The sequence below is a fragment of the Amblyraja radiata genome, chromosome 9, assembly GCF_010909765.2.
Source record: "Amblyraja radiata isolate CabotCenter1 chromosome 9, sAmbRad1.1.pri, whole genome shotgun sequence".
Classification (NCBI taxonomy): Eukaryota; Metazoa; Chordata; class Chondrichthyes; order Rajiformes; family Rajidae; genus Amblyraja; species Amblyraja radiata.
In genome coordinates this window covers 69,647,751-69,662,186 of record NC_045964.1, presented here as the reverse complement: position 1 = coordinate 69,662,186, position 14,436 = coordinate 69,647,751, and positions in this window count along the sequence as shown.

The window sequence follows — 14,436 nt, the reverse complement described above, 5'->3', positions numbered from 1 at the left end:
ACGGTCCATTGTCTTCGATCTCCTGTGCCTCAAGGCTCACGGACATCTTGTTGGGAATGGTTGAGACCTTCAATTTCCCAGGTGTTAATATTGCCAATATAGTCGTGGACCAACTACATTGAGGCAACAACCAAGAAGGTGCTCCACACCTTTATTACCTTGGGAACTGAGGACATTCGGCATGTCTCCAATGGACTCACACAAACCTCTACCGATGCACCCTAGAAAGCATCCTATCAGGTGGGAATTGGCGACCCAAGAATTGTGGACATAGCTTAGTCTATCACACAGACCGGACTCCCCACCATTGACTCCGTCTACAACTTCATGCTGCCTTGGAAAATCAAAGACTTGTCCCACCTGAGTTATTCCTTCTTCGCCCTGGTCCTGTCAGGCAGAAGATACAGAAGCTTACATGTGACGAAAAAATATAATTGAATCATTGAATCATTGAGTGAAGTTCATTTGAAATTGGCCCTCTCACAGCACCTAACCAAAACTAGCAAACTGTGGCAGCAAGTCAAACTGTACAATTCAGCCCTGTGGTCCAAACCTTAGGAACTCCAGTCACTCTCCCACCAGTAAACATACCTGATTGCCTACTTTTAGTTTTAGTTTAGTTTAGTTTAGTTTACAGCACACAAACGAGTCCTTCAGCCCACTGAGTCTGCGTCAACCAGCGATCCCACACACTAACACTACCCTACACACACTAGGAACAATTTACAATCATACCAAGTCAATTAGCCTACAAACTTGCATGTCTTTGCAGTGTGGGAGGAAACCGAAGCTCCCAGAAATCCCACGAGGGTCACAGGGGGAATGTTCAGACTCCGTATAGACAAGCACCCGTAGCCAGAGTCGAACCCAAGTCTCTGGGGCTGTAAGGCAGCAACTCTACCGCTGCGCCACTTTGCCGCTCGTGATCAATACATTACAACTAACCATTTAAGCAGATTATCGCTTCAGTCCTTGAACCTGATTATCAGAAAGCAGCAGGATGAAGTAAGCATAGACACAAGCAGTGTGAAATTTAGCAGATCATGCTGTTGGAAGGAGCACTTTCCACCATGGCCTTCCGGTCTCTGCACTGTGCTCCAAGGGTGGCATGAAATCAAAGTTTCTTCCACTTAATGCAACTATCCTCTGTTCTAACCTCCGTGGAACATCTTCAGCTGGGCCGCACTGACATCCTTTGATTTACCAGACAAATTATCCACACCGAGAGAGCCAAGTTGCTGCTAATTACACTTGGCTCAGCGTTGCTCTGCAGGCTTGCATCCAATAAAGACTTGTTTGAATCGACATAGGAACGTTACAGCCTGAAGATGGAACAGTTATTTTGTAGTGACTACTCCTAGGTAAGACGTACCTTTTCTTTGTGTGTTTTCTTTGCAATGTTTGTACTGATGAAAGCGAGGAACGACAGCGCTGAGGGATAATTTTAATAGCATTTCATTCCCCTAGCACTGCCAACCTTCACCTTAATGAGCAGAAGTTTCACGTAAACATATGCCATTAAGCATGCTTCCTGACCTTCACAGCACTGCACAGTAGTGATTTGTTATTGTGCCATCGTGGAGGACTAAAATCAAGAGTTATAGAATCTTACAGCAAAAGACCCAACATCACTGCTTACGAGAGCTGTCCAAATTAGACCCACTCCCCTGATAATAATCTATTTCCATGTAGATTAACGCCACGCATTTTATCTGTAAACAAGCAATCTAGATTTTTTCACAGCTCTGTGCTTGAGGTGTGCATGGCAACGTGTTAAACCTCTTCAATTGCTTAAAGGTGAAAACATTATGGAAATGAGAATTCTCGCTACATTTAATGAGACCATTCAGCACTTCACACAATGCCAGATATTTGAAGGGACTTTTGGTTCGCTCTTAAAAAATGGTTCTTTCTCCACAACTCCACATTAATTATTGTTTGTGTGTGTGTGTGTGTGTGTGTGTGTGTGTGTGTGTGTGTGTGTGTGTGTGTGTGTGTGTGTGTGTGTGTGTGTGTGTGTGTGTGTGTGTGTGTGTGTGTGTGTGTGTGTGTGTGTGTGTGTGTGTGTGTGTGTGTGTGTGCGATACTTTAGTCAAACACTACAGTTGAATGAGTTTCCCCCAACCTATAAGATAGTGAATCCCCGATCATTACAGCTTGAAGTGCAAATTAAAAGTTGGCTCACTTGTTACTGGGGATGTTCTTCAGTTATTTGAGAATTATAAATGATTCTGGAAACCTAAACAAAAACAGAAATTGTTTGATCCGTATAGCAGGTTGTTCAACATACATTCAACGAGAAACAATGAGATATTGCGTGACCTGCGAAGTGTTTCCAGCAGTTCTTCTTGTTATTCTTCAAATGTTTTGAGCTCTTCAATTAAATCTTTCCTTAACCTTAATAAAGGTCAAAGTTTTTTTTTAATGAAAAGACATAGAATGCTGGAGTAACTCAGCTGATCAGGCAGCATCCCTGGAGAATATGGTTCAGTGACGTTTTGAGTCGAGACTCTTCTTCAGACTGATCTTCAGTGTCTCCACACTAAATGTCACACAGCCATGTTCTCTAGGGATACTGCCAGCCCCGCTCAGTTACTCCAGCATTTTGTATCTTACCTTGGCAAACCATAATGTGCAGTTCCCTGTTTCTATATCTTGACTTTAAATTCTACTTTATGTTTAGATTTTTAATTATTCTACTTCACCGTCTTGAAATGACTGAAGTCCCTCATTCTTCACTCCATTCTGATAAACCTCCTGAGATGCTTCTGAAGAGCTTTGACAGTCATACAGTCACAGAGACATGCAACATGGAAACAATCTGACCAACTTGTCACTGCTGACCAAAATGCCCATCTCAGCTAATCCCATTCACCTGCATTTGGCCTATATCCCTCAAAACCATTCATATTAATATACATGTCCAAATGTATTTTAAATGTTGTTAATGTACCTGCTTCAACTAATTACTCTGGTAGCTTGTTTCATATATCCACTGCCATCTGAGTGGAAAAGAAATGCCTCTCAGGTACCTCTTTTATCTTATCCCCTCACCTTAAATCTTAAACCTATTTCCTCGTTTTCTTGGTTCCTTTACCCTGGAAAAAGACTCTGTGCATTCACCCACTATTTATTTTCCTCATTATTTTATAGTCCGTTTTTCCCTCCTTACCCCTCAGCATCTTGCGCTCCAAGGAATAAAGTTCTAGTCTGCCTAACCTTACCCTTCAGCTCAGGCCCTCGAGTCCTGGCACCATCCTCATGAATCTTCTCTGCATCCTTTCCAGCTTAAAGTGTAATGTCCAGAATTGAGCATAGTGGGCAAAATCGTACTTAACTTAAGCCAATGATTCGTGAGAGAAATGCTGGATATAATCTTCCAGCAGGTCATAATTTCTGCTTCGTTCATTGTTCAACTACTACAGAGCTGGAGTTCAGATTACCAGCCATCTGACCTCCCACTCTGTTGGTGACTTTAGCCTTGATTTGAAAAGCCAGAAACACTTCATATCTGGCCCCACGATTTTTCCCAAACGCCACTGGCATGTTTGGTGCATTCTCACATGTTGGGATCGCTGATTGTCACTAAAAAAAGTATTGAAGCTCAAGAATTTTCTAATCATAATTATATTTATGTTTTAAATTACTTTCCAATAAGTGGACGCTAAGTTTTTTTTAACCATAGTCTGAACCATAATATCTTGTAACCATATTTTTAAACTTTCTAAACCTACCGGAAAAGTGGAAGCCCAGTTTCATCCTTCGGCAAGTTCTTCTAGCCTCTCGAGAGCACTTGGCCACAAACAACAGACTGATCAACCACAGATCAACCAAATCAGTGCCTGCACAGGATGAAAATCATGGCTGCAGCCACTGTTTCAATACCTAAAGGGGCAGCTCCTTGCCTTCTGTCTGCATTTTTCACCCATCATCCTCATCTTTGGACACCCTGTGCGTAGGGGAGAGGGTAGGGCTGAAGATGTCCTGGTTGGGTTGCTCCTGGGCCTGGCCAAGCTGGCCATCCACGAGTCAAGGCGCCAGGCGGTGGAGGGCTCTACCCGAGCCGGCTGCCTGCCCCTTTTCCGGGGATACGTCCGTGCCCGGGTGCGGATGGAAAGGGAATACGCCCTGTCTACGGGCACCCTGAGGGAGTTCCGCGACTGCTGGGCACCGAGGGGGTTTGAATGTATCCTGGACAATGATTGCAATATAGTTGTTTAGCAGTTGCTTAGCATATTTGTTTCGTATTGTATTATGCTGGTGTTTTGTTTTATTGTATTGTAAATATTATTTTAATATTTGAGTAAATATTTTTGATTAAAAAAAAAAAAAAAGAAAGGATGAAAATCAAACAAAATAAGCCCTACAAAAACACTATTATCCCCGCTGACTTGTAGAACAAATGTCAATTACATTTATAATTATGATAACCTGTGGAAACAGGTGTCAGAGGTTATGGCGAGAGGCAGGAGAATGGGATTAGGATGGAGAGATAGATCAACCTTGATAGAATGGCAGAGAAGACTTGATGGGCCGAATAGCCCAATTCTACTACAATCTCTTATGATCTTATGATATATTTTATTTCATATATTTCTACATTAATGACCTCAAAGTGAATATTTAGGTATTAGTGCATTCGTAACTATACCAACTCCATTTTGAGATCATTATTTTTCATATTATTAATATTATTGTTTGTTACTTTTGCTACCACATTAATAAGTACTTGGGTGAATTAAAATATACTTCCATGTATTTTTTGTGCGGGTTGAACATTTGATTCTTACAAGATTTATTACTGAAATGCAGAGAAATGCCAGCACTGCTGATTTTATTTTTAATCATAGTATCCCTTGACACAGGAGAGAAATAGTTGGTACAGTTCAAATTGTTAAGGGTCTTTGTGACTCACTTCTATGTTAGTTAGATGGAGTGCAATGCAAATGCTATCTCATTAGGAGAAAATGTCATTGTCACGGTAAAAACCAAAATTATATTTCATTTGTATTGGAACAATATGAAACAAAATAAGAACATTTGCATTTGTGATGGATTTGAGGACAAATGCAACCCCCTCCCCCATTCACTGTTTCCATTTAACTTTTCCAACTATTTGCTTTACTTAGCGTTGACTAGATCCTGGTGATCTGGTCAATGATGGCTTCTGGATCCAATTTTGGTTTAGTTTAGTTTACTTTAGAGATACAGCGCGGAAACAGGCCCTTTGGCCCACCGAGTCCGTGCCGACCAGCGATACCCGCACATTAACACTATCCTACACACACTAGAGACAATTTACAATTTTACCGAAGCCAATTATCCTACAAACCTGTACGTCTTTGAAGTGTGGGAGGAAACCGGAGCTCCCGGTTAAAACCCATGTTGGTCACAGGGAGAACATACAAATTCCATGCAGACAGCACCCATGGTCAGGATTGAACCCGGGTCTCGGCACTGTAAATCAGTAACTCTAACGCTGCAGCACCGTGCTAATCTTCTGTCTAAATTAATTATTATTTGAAAGCCCATCATTCAATTCGGGAAGGCCTGACTTAAAAAATTGCTCTGGCATTCATTTCATTGCTGTTTGTGAGACCCTGCAGGTCCACTGAATGTTATCTCCTATTTAACATTAGCAACCATCTTTAACACTTGTGTAGGAAGGAACTGCAGATGCTGGTTTAAACTGAAAACGCTGGAGTAACTCAGCGGGACGGGCAGCATCGCTGGAGAGAAGGAATGGGTCACATTTCGGGTCGAGACCTTTCTTCAGACCGAAGAAGGGTCTCAACTCGAAACGTCACCCATTCCAAGAAGGGTCTCGACCCGAAACGACACCCATTCCTTCTCTCCAGAGATGCTGCTTGTCCTACTGAGTTGTGTCTTGTGTCTGCCTTTAACATTTTGTTGGTTTAGGTTAGACTGACATCCGGAAAAGCTCAACATAACTATACCAACTCCATTTTGAGATTATTATTTTTGATATTATTAATATTATTGTTTGTTACTTTTGCTACCACATTAATAAGTACTTGGGTGAATTAAAATATATTTCCATGTATTTTTTGTGCGGATTGAACATTGATTCTTACAAGATTTATTACTGAAATGGTATAGAAGTTTTCCATGTTTAGTCTTTGAGAGATACAGCACAGAAACAGGCCATTCAGGTCATTGTGTCCAGTCCGACCCACAAACCATCCATATAACCATATAACCATATAACAATTACAGCACGGAAACAGGCCCTTCTAGTCCGTGCCGAACACGTATTCTCCCCTAGTCCCATATACCTGCGCTCAGACCATAACCCTCCATTCCTTTCCCGTCCATATAACTATCCAATTTATTTTTAAATGATAAAAACGAACCTGCCTCCACCACCTTCACTGGAAGCTCATTCCACACAGCCACCACTCTCTGAGTAAAGAAGTTCCCCCTCATGTTACCCCTAAACTTCTGTCCCTTAATTCTCAAGTCATGTCCCTTTGTTTGAATCTTCCCTACTCTCAGTGGGAAAAGCTTATCCACGTCAACTCTGTCTATCCCTCTCATTATTTTAAAGAGTCTATCAAGTCCCCCCTTAACCTTCTGCGCTCCAAAGAATAAAGCCCTAACTTGTTCAACCTTTCTCTGTAATCCATTCCCATTAATTCGGTAGTAAACACATTTTATTTTCCCCACATTATCATCATACAAAGGATAGCAAGAATTTTTTTGTGATTGATTTAGAATAGTGATTTAGAACTACGGAGGGCTCGGGAGGCCCCGACCACGGGTGAACAACAGAGGACAACAGAGGAGGAGGACTGAACTTTGGTGCCTTCCCTCACAGTGGGAAACTTTGATTCCGCTGTGTGGGGATGTCTATGTTAAAGACTATCGTGTTCTGTGCTCTTTATTTGATTCGTATGGCTGTTTGGTGACCACAAATTTCACTGTACCAATTGGTGCATGTGACAATAAATGTCTCTTGTCTCTTGTCTAGTGATATTGCACATTCTACTTATTTCATCAAAACTTTGCTGTATGTAAATGTGCAGATGGAAACCACTGGTGCAGCATTGGTTGATATGTCGAGAATGTGATGAACAGCGAGGTTAAAGCTGGTTGCTAATGGTGACTTGTTGTGTGACAGAAATGCCGTGTTTAGTACCCTGCAGCCAGAAAGTAACATAGTTGTAGCTATTGTAATGTAAGAACAGCTACGGCAACACAGCAAACATTCACAAAGCTCAGCACGAGAAGGCAATGTGTTAGTTAAACAGTGGCTGAAGTGTGAAGATTGGCCTAAGCCCTAGGGAGAACAGTTCTGATGGAGCTGTCTCTGGGCTCCAGTGACCCGAGTTCAATCTAACCTCCGATGCTATCTGTTTAGAGTTAGCACATTCTCTTTGTGGCCATATGGGTTTCATAGAACACAGAACAGGTACTTTACACTGGCAATGACAATTAAAGTTGAATCTGAATCTGAACAGGTTCTTTCTTACATGTTTTGTCTGGTCCACTGCAAAATCTCCTCAAGGTATGCCAACGTTGAAGAATTTCTCCTCCTCTCTCTGAGAATAATTCTGCAACACTCTCTCTCGTTGCTCCCCCCTCTGTGATTCCTCCTGCTCTCCAGCTCTCCATGTTGTCACCTTCCCCTCAGCTAACAATAAAACATTCCACATTTCCTTATCCTCGTCCGTTTTGATCTGTTATTTTCACACCTTACCCGTCTATGTCTCTAGACTCTCTCTCCCTTGACTCTCAGTCTGAAGAAGAGTCTCGACCCAAAATGTCACCTATTCTTTCTCTCCAGCTGCCTGTCCCGCTGAGTTTCTCCTGCATTTTGTGTCCATCTACGGTACAGTGTAGGATCAGGCCTTACGGCCCACAATGTCTGTGCTGAACTTGATTTGTATCACAAAAACACACAATAAACACAAATTTAACATCCACCACAGTGAGTTCACCAGGCACCTCCTCACTGTGATGGAAGGCAAAAGTCTTAAAGTCTCTGTCTCTTCCCTCCTTGTTCTCCCTCTGCGCCGAGGCGATCCAGGCCTCCGACGTTGTGACCCCATCGGGTGATGGTAAGTAAGTCCCGCGGCTCAACCGTGCTCCGCGAACGGGCTGATTCAAACTCCGCGGCCTGGGGTGGTCGAAGCTGCCAAAGCTGCCGCCCTCCAGTCCAGCGGACGAAGCTGTTGTTGCGGGAGCTCTGGAAAAACAGGTCACCAACCTGTGACCTGCGAGCTCCTGGCGCTACCGTCTACTGGGCCCGCGGCCGAACCTCCGAAGTCGGGTCCGCCACCGGAACGCCAGAACGCCACCACAGCTCAAGTCGGGCCGCTGCCGGAACGCTCTAGCAAGATGGAGATTAACCGATTTTTGATTCGCAAGGATGTCAAAGATTATGGGGAGAAGGCAGGAGAATGGGGTTGAGAGGGAAAGATAGGCCAGCCAAGATTGAATGACGGAGTAAACAAGATATGCCGATTGGCCTAATTCTGCTCTCATGACTTATCAACTTGTGAACTTATGATGCCAAGAATGACCCTTATCTGCCTGCACACAATTCATCATCCCCCGTTCCCTGAATACCCATGTGTTTATCTGAAAGTCTCTTAAACCCCACAAGTTTATTTGTATTCACCACCACCCCTGGCAGTGCATTCTAGGCACCTGACAACCTCTGTGTCAATAATTTGCCTTGCACATCTCCTTTAAACATTGCTCCTCTCACCTAAAAACGATGCCCTCTAGCATTTGACATTTCCTTACTCGGAAAAGGGTTCTGACTGTTTCCTCCCACATGCCAAAGACAAGAGAATTGGAAGGCTAATTGGGTGCTGCACGTTTCCCTGAGTACAAAAGAAATTTCTCCTCATCTAGTCAAAAAGCCGATTCACATCAATCCCATTCCATTCTCCCCACATTCCCGTCAATTTCTCCCGGATTGATGTGAATCGGCTTTTTAAGTAGATGAGGAGAAATTTCTTTAGTCAGAGGGTGGTGAATCCATGGAATTTGTTGCCACGTAGAGGCTGCCAGTGGATATTTTCAAGGCAGGGATAGATAGATTCTAGATCAGTACGGGTATCAGAGGTTATGGGGAGAAGGCAAGAAAATGGGGTTAGGAGGGAGAGATAGATTACCCATGATTGAATGGCGGAGTAGACTTGATGGGCCGAATGGCCTAATTCTACTCCTATTCCTTATGACCTTATGACCTTCTGGTCCATGTGGATTCAGTGGGAATAAAGGCCTGCTTCCCTGCTCTCTAACTCTATGAAAATCTGATGAACAACTTCAAGCTTGTAGTGTGGGAAGGAACTGCAGATGCTGGTTTGTTAACATTGCTGCATGGTTCAGCTGTGATCAGGAAGAAATAACATCAACCACACAGCTACCAATCGGAAGAAGGGTCCCAACATGAAATGATGTCTGTCCATTCCCTCCCCAGATGCTGAGTTCCTCCAGCACTTTGTGTTTTGTTACAGATCCAAGCTCCTACAGATTCTTGTTGATTATTAAAGATGTTATAACAGCACATTTGGAAAACAATGACAGGATGGTTCAGTCAGCATGGATTTATGAAGGGGACATCATGGTTGAAATCTTCTGAACCTTTTTGAGGATGTAACAAGTAGAATGGACAAGAGAGAGCCAGGGGATGTGGTGTATCTGGACTTTCAAAAAGCCTTACACTAGGTCCCACACAAGATATTAGTGTGCAAAATTAGAGCACATGGTATTGTGGGTATGGTATTGACATGGATAGAGAACTGGTTGGCAGACAGGAAGCAAAGAGTAGGAATTAACGGGTCCTTTTCAGAATTGCAGGCAGCGACTAGTGGGGTGCCGCAAGGCTCGGTGTTGGGACCACAGTAATTTACAATATGTATTAACGGTTTAAACAAGGGAATTATATGTGACATCTCCAATTTTGCAGATGACACAAAGCTGGGTGGCAGAGTGAGCTGCGATGAGGATCCTATGAGGCTGCAGGGTGACTTGGATAGGATGGGTGAGTGGGCAGATGCATGGCAGATGCAATATAATGTGGATAAATGTGAAGTTATCCACTTTGGTGGCAAGAACAGAAAGGCAGATTATTATCTGAATGGTAGACACAAAATGCTGGAGTAACTCGTGCTGGAGAGAAGGAATGGGTGACTTTTCGGGTCTCGACCCTTCTTCAGACTGACACCATTATCTGAATAGTGTCAGATTAGGAAAATGGGAGTAAGGCACAACGAGACCTGGTACATCAGTCACTGAAAGTAAGCATGCAGGTACAGAAGGCAGTGATGAAAGCTAATGGCATGCTGGCCTTCATTGCGAGAGGTTTGAGTTTAGGAGCAAGGAGGTCCTACTGCAGTTGTAAAGGGCCCTGGTGAGACTGCTCTTGGAGTATTGTGTGCAATTTTGGTCTCCTGATTTGAGGAAGAACATTATTGCTATTGAGGGAGTGCAGCGTAGATTCACCAGGTTAACTACTGGGATGGCGAGACTGACATATGATGAAAGAATGGGTCGACTGGGCTTGTATTCAATGGCGTTTAGAAGGATGAGAGGGTATCTTATAGAAACATATAACATTTGTAAAGGACTGGACAGGCTAGATGCAGGAAAAGTGTTCCCAATGTTGGGGGAGTCCAGAACCAGCGGTCACAGTATAAGAATGAGGGGTAGGCCATTTAGGACTGAGATGAGGAAAAGAAAATTCACCCAGAGAGTTGTGAATCTGTGGAATCCTCTGCCACAGAAGGCAGTGGAGGCCAATTCACTGAATGTTTTCAAGAGAGAGTTAGATTTTGCTCTTAGGGATCAAGGGATATGGGGGAAAGCAGGAACGGGGTACTGATTTTAGATGATCAGCCATGATCAATTGAATGGCGGAGCTGGCTTGAAGGGCTAAATGGCCTATTCCTGCACCTATGTTTCCATGTTTCTATTCTTGTGTCTCCACTGAGCTATCAGGCCTATTTGACACTCCAACTGAGCTCTGTAATAGAGCTCTCTCGGTATCTCTTATATATATACACATATAAGAGAAGGGTCTGAAGAAGGTTCTCAACCCGAAACGTTGCCCATTCCTTCTCTCCATGTATGCTGCCTCACCCGCTGAGTTACCCGAGCATTTTGTGTCTACATTCGATTTTACCAGCACCTGTCGTTCTTTTTTACACAGTTGACTCAGAGAACTGAAGAAGGAAAAATCTCTTTACTGAAACCTCTATGGAATAAAGGCATCTTTTTCAAGCTTTTGATTTCCAGGGATTTTTAATGCTTGAAAATAAATATTACTTAGCAGTGGTTTTAATTACATAATCCTTTGAATCTCATTAATTCAACTACCTCTTCTGTTGCTTGGTATTAATCTGTACATCTTGTTACCATTGAATTACCTTTTCTGTGACATTTTACAGTTTCTTAACAACTGATTTATGTTTAACAAATATAACCGTACAATACAATAATACTAATTCCTTTGATGTATTACAAAGAAAATCTGTGAGCCGACTATATCAGAGTGAATGAAACCTGTTATGATTTTCCACTACCAGATGAATGCAGAGTTCAACTGCAAAATAACATTATTTTTGATGCAGAAAGTAGGCTATCAATTCATCGGGCCACTTCTTCATTCATTGATGACAGAAAGTAATTGCTCCACCATCCTTGAGTGATACTTTAATATCTGAATAGATATTGTTTCTTGGAAAAACACTATTAGGTTGCATTGTCAAGCACCTAGATTTTGCCTCCTGCAGATTGTGTCTTATGTCATTCAATTTTATCAGGATGACTGAATTACTGAATGTGATCCGGCATTTATTAGTTGAAAATATCCCCTCCAGGAAATCCAGTGTGTAAAACACACGTATGCATGGACGCTCACGAGGAACTGTAATTTAGTTTAGTTTAGTTTCGGGATACAGTGTGGAAACAGGTCCTTCGGCCCACCGAACACGCACTGACCAGCGATTCCTGCGCATTAACACTATCCTACACACACTTGGGACAATCTTACATTTATACCAAGCCAATTAACTTACAAACCTTATGTTTTGGGAGTGTGGGAGAAAACTGGGAAGAACATACGCACTCTGTACAGACAGCAACCCTACAACCCAACAACCCTCTGTATTGAGGAAGAGGGTTTCGGCTCGAAACGTCGCCTATTTCCTTCGCTCCATAGATGCTGCTGCACCCGCTGAGTTTCCCCAGCAATTTTGTGAACCCTCTGTATTGTATTGTATTCAAATTTATTGTCATTGTCTCAGTTAGAGACAACAAAATGAATTTCCCTTACAGGCAGTATCATAAAAATAAAAATAAATAAATAATAATAAATAATTAAACATATTAAAAATAAAATAGAATTTAAAAAAAAGCACAAACACTGAAAGTCCACGACACAACATAACACAGTGGCACCAAGGTGAGGAAGGCACCATAGTCCAGCCAGCCTCCCCTCCGTTCTTCCCAGATGTTCACTCGTGGTCGAGGCCTTCCTACCACCCGCAGTCGCCGCCCCGGGTGGCCCGATGTTCAGGCCCTCACGCCGGGCTGGTGGAACGCCAACGCCGAACCCCGACGGTGAACATCTTCCTCCTCAGCGGCCCGGACCTCCTGATCAGCTGCCTCCCGCAGCTCCCGAGTCCGCAGCTCCCGAGTCCGCAGCTCCCGAGCCGGGCAGAGTCGCAGGGCCCCGCGCTGTCCATCAGCGCCGCCCGCGTTGGGAGCCCGCAAACCGCAGCTCCATGATGTCGGTGCAGCAGGTCCAGCACTCCGGGCTCCAGACGGCGATCCCCGGCAAGGCATCGCCAGCCCCGCGATGTTACAGCGCTGTCCCGCCGCTGCTGGAGCTCTGGTCGATCCCGGCAGGAAAGGCCGCGCCAATCCAGTAGGTAGGCCGCTGGGGGGGGGGGGCGAGGACGCGACTCGAATAATAGTCGCGTCTTCACCAGGAAGCGGCTGAAGGACGGTATCCCCCGCACCGTACCCTCTTCCCCCACATCAAAACACAAAAAAACACACTTTTACATAACTAAATAAACAAAAAAACAAAAAGATACCGGGCTGTAGTTGGAGGCTGCTGGCACCAGCGCCACCGGAAGTACAGCAACCCTACCATTGCGCCACTATGCTGTAGATGTTAATTAACACAAATGTTAATGATGCAAATACTGGAGTAACTCAGCAGGTTAGACAGCATCTCTGGAGAACATGGATAGACAACGTTATGAGATTGGACTGTCACCAAGCCATGTTGTCCAGAGATGCCACTTGACCCCCCCTGAGGTATTCCAGCACTTTGTGTCACTTTGGCAGGATGCCAAACAGCTTGTAAAACCTGTAACATCACTTGCAAGAAGTGTTTATTTGTATAAGAAGCTAGCAAAGTGCATGTGAAAGACCAGAGAGGTGAAGCCTGCTCATGCCCACTTTAAAGAGGAATCTAGGAATTTAAAAATCCATTGCCCACTAAGTCGGTCTTCCACAAGAACATAAGAAAGAAAATGTCAGAAAGAACTGCAGATGGTGGTTTAAATCGAAGATAGACAAAAAATGCTGGAGTAAATCAGCGGGACAGGCGAGAGAGATGGAATGGGTGACGTTTTGGGTCGAGACCCTTCTTCAGACTCAAGAACACAAGAAAGAGAAGCGGGAATAGATTATTTGGTCCCTTGTGCAACATCACCATTCAATAAGACCTTTCCTCTCAGTCCCATCTTCCTGCACTATCCTCATATTCTCTGAACGTCCAAAAGTCTACCAATTTCTGTCATGACTATGGTCAGTGACCGAGCTTCCACAGGCCTCTTTGTTAGTGAATTCTAAAAAAAAAATGTCTTACCTCACCCTCTTCTTGTCACTGTCCTGAAGGGCCAACCTCATACATTGACATTGAGACACTGGATTCTCAACACTCCTCCAGGAAGAACACCTAATGTGCAAATACCCTGTCAAGTTCCATCATACTTTTGTATGCTTCAATGACATTGTCTCCTTTTCTTCTGAACCCAGGAGAATATAGGCTCAATCTTCGTAATGTCATCTCGTTGGATAACTGCCTCAGGAATCAATCTGTTGTGTTTGGTTTTCTCCCACACTGCAAAGGCATACGAGTTTGTAGGTTAATTGTCTTGATGCAAAGGTAAATTGTCCCTAGTGTGTGTAGGATAGTGTTAATGTGCAGAAATCACTGGTTGGTACGGACTCGGGGGGCGGAAGGGCCTATTCCCGTGCTGTATCTCTAAACTAAACTAAACTAAAGAAGGGGCCTGAGAATAATGATCTACAGGTTCAAGAACAGTGTCTGCCCAGCAACCATCAAGTTCTTGAGCCACACTACAAAACTCTAACCATAACCTCAGCAATCATCTCCTATGGACTTCGATTTGGTTGCATACCATGCCTCTTTTTAGCATTATT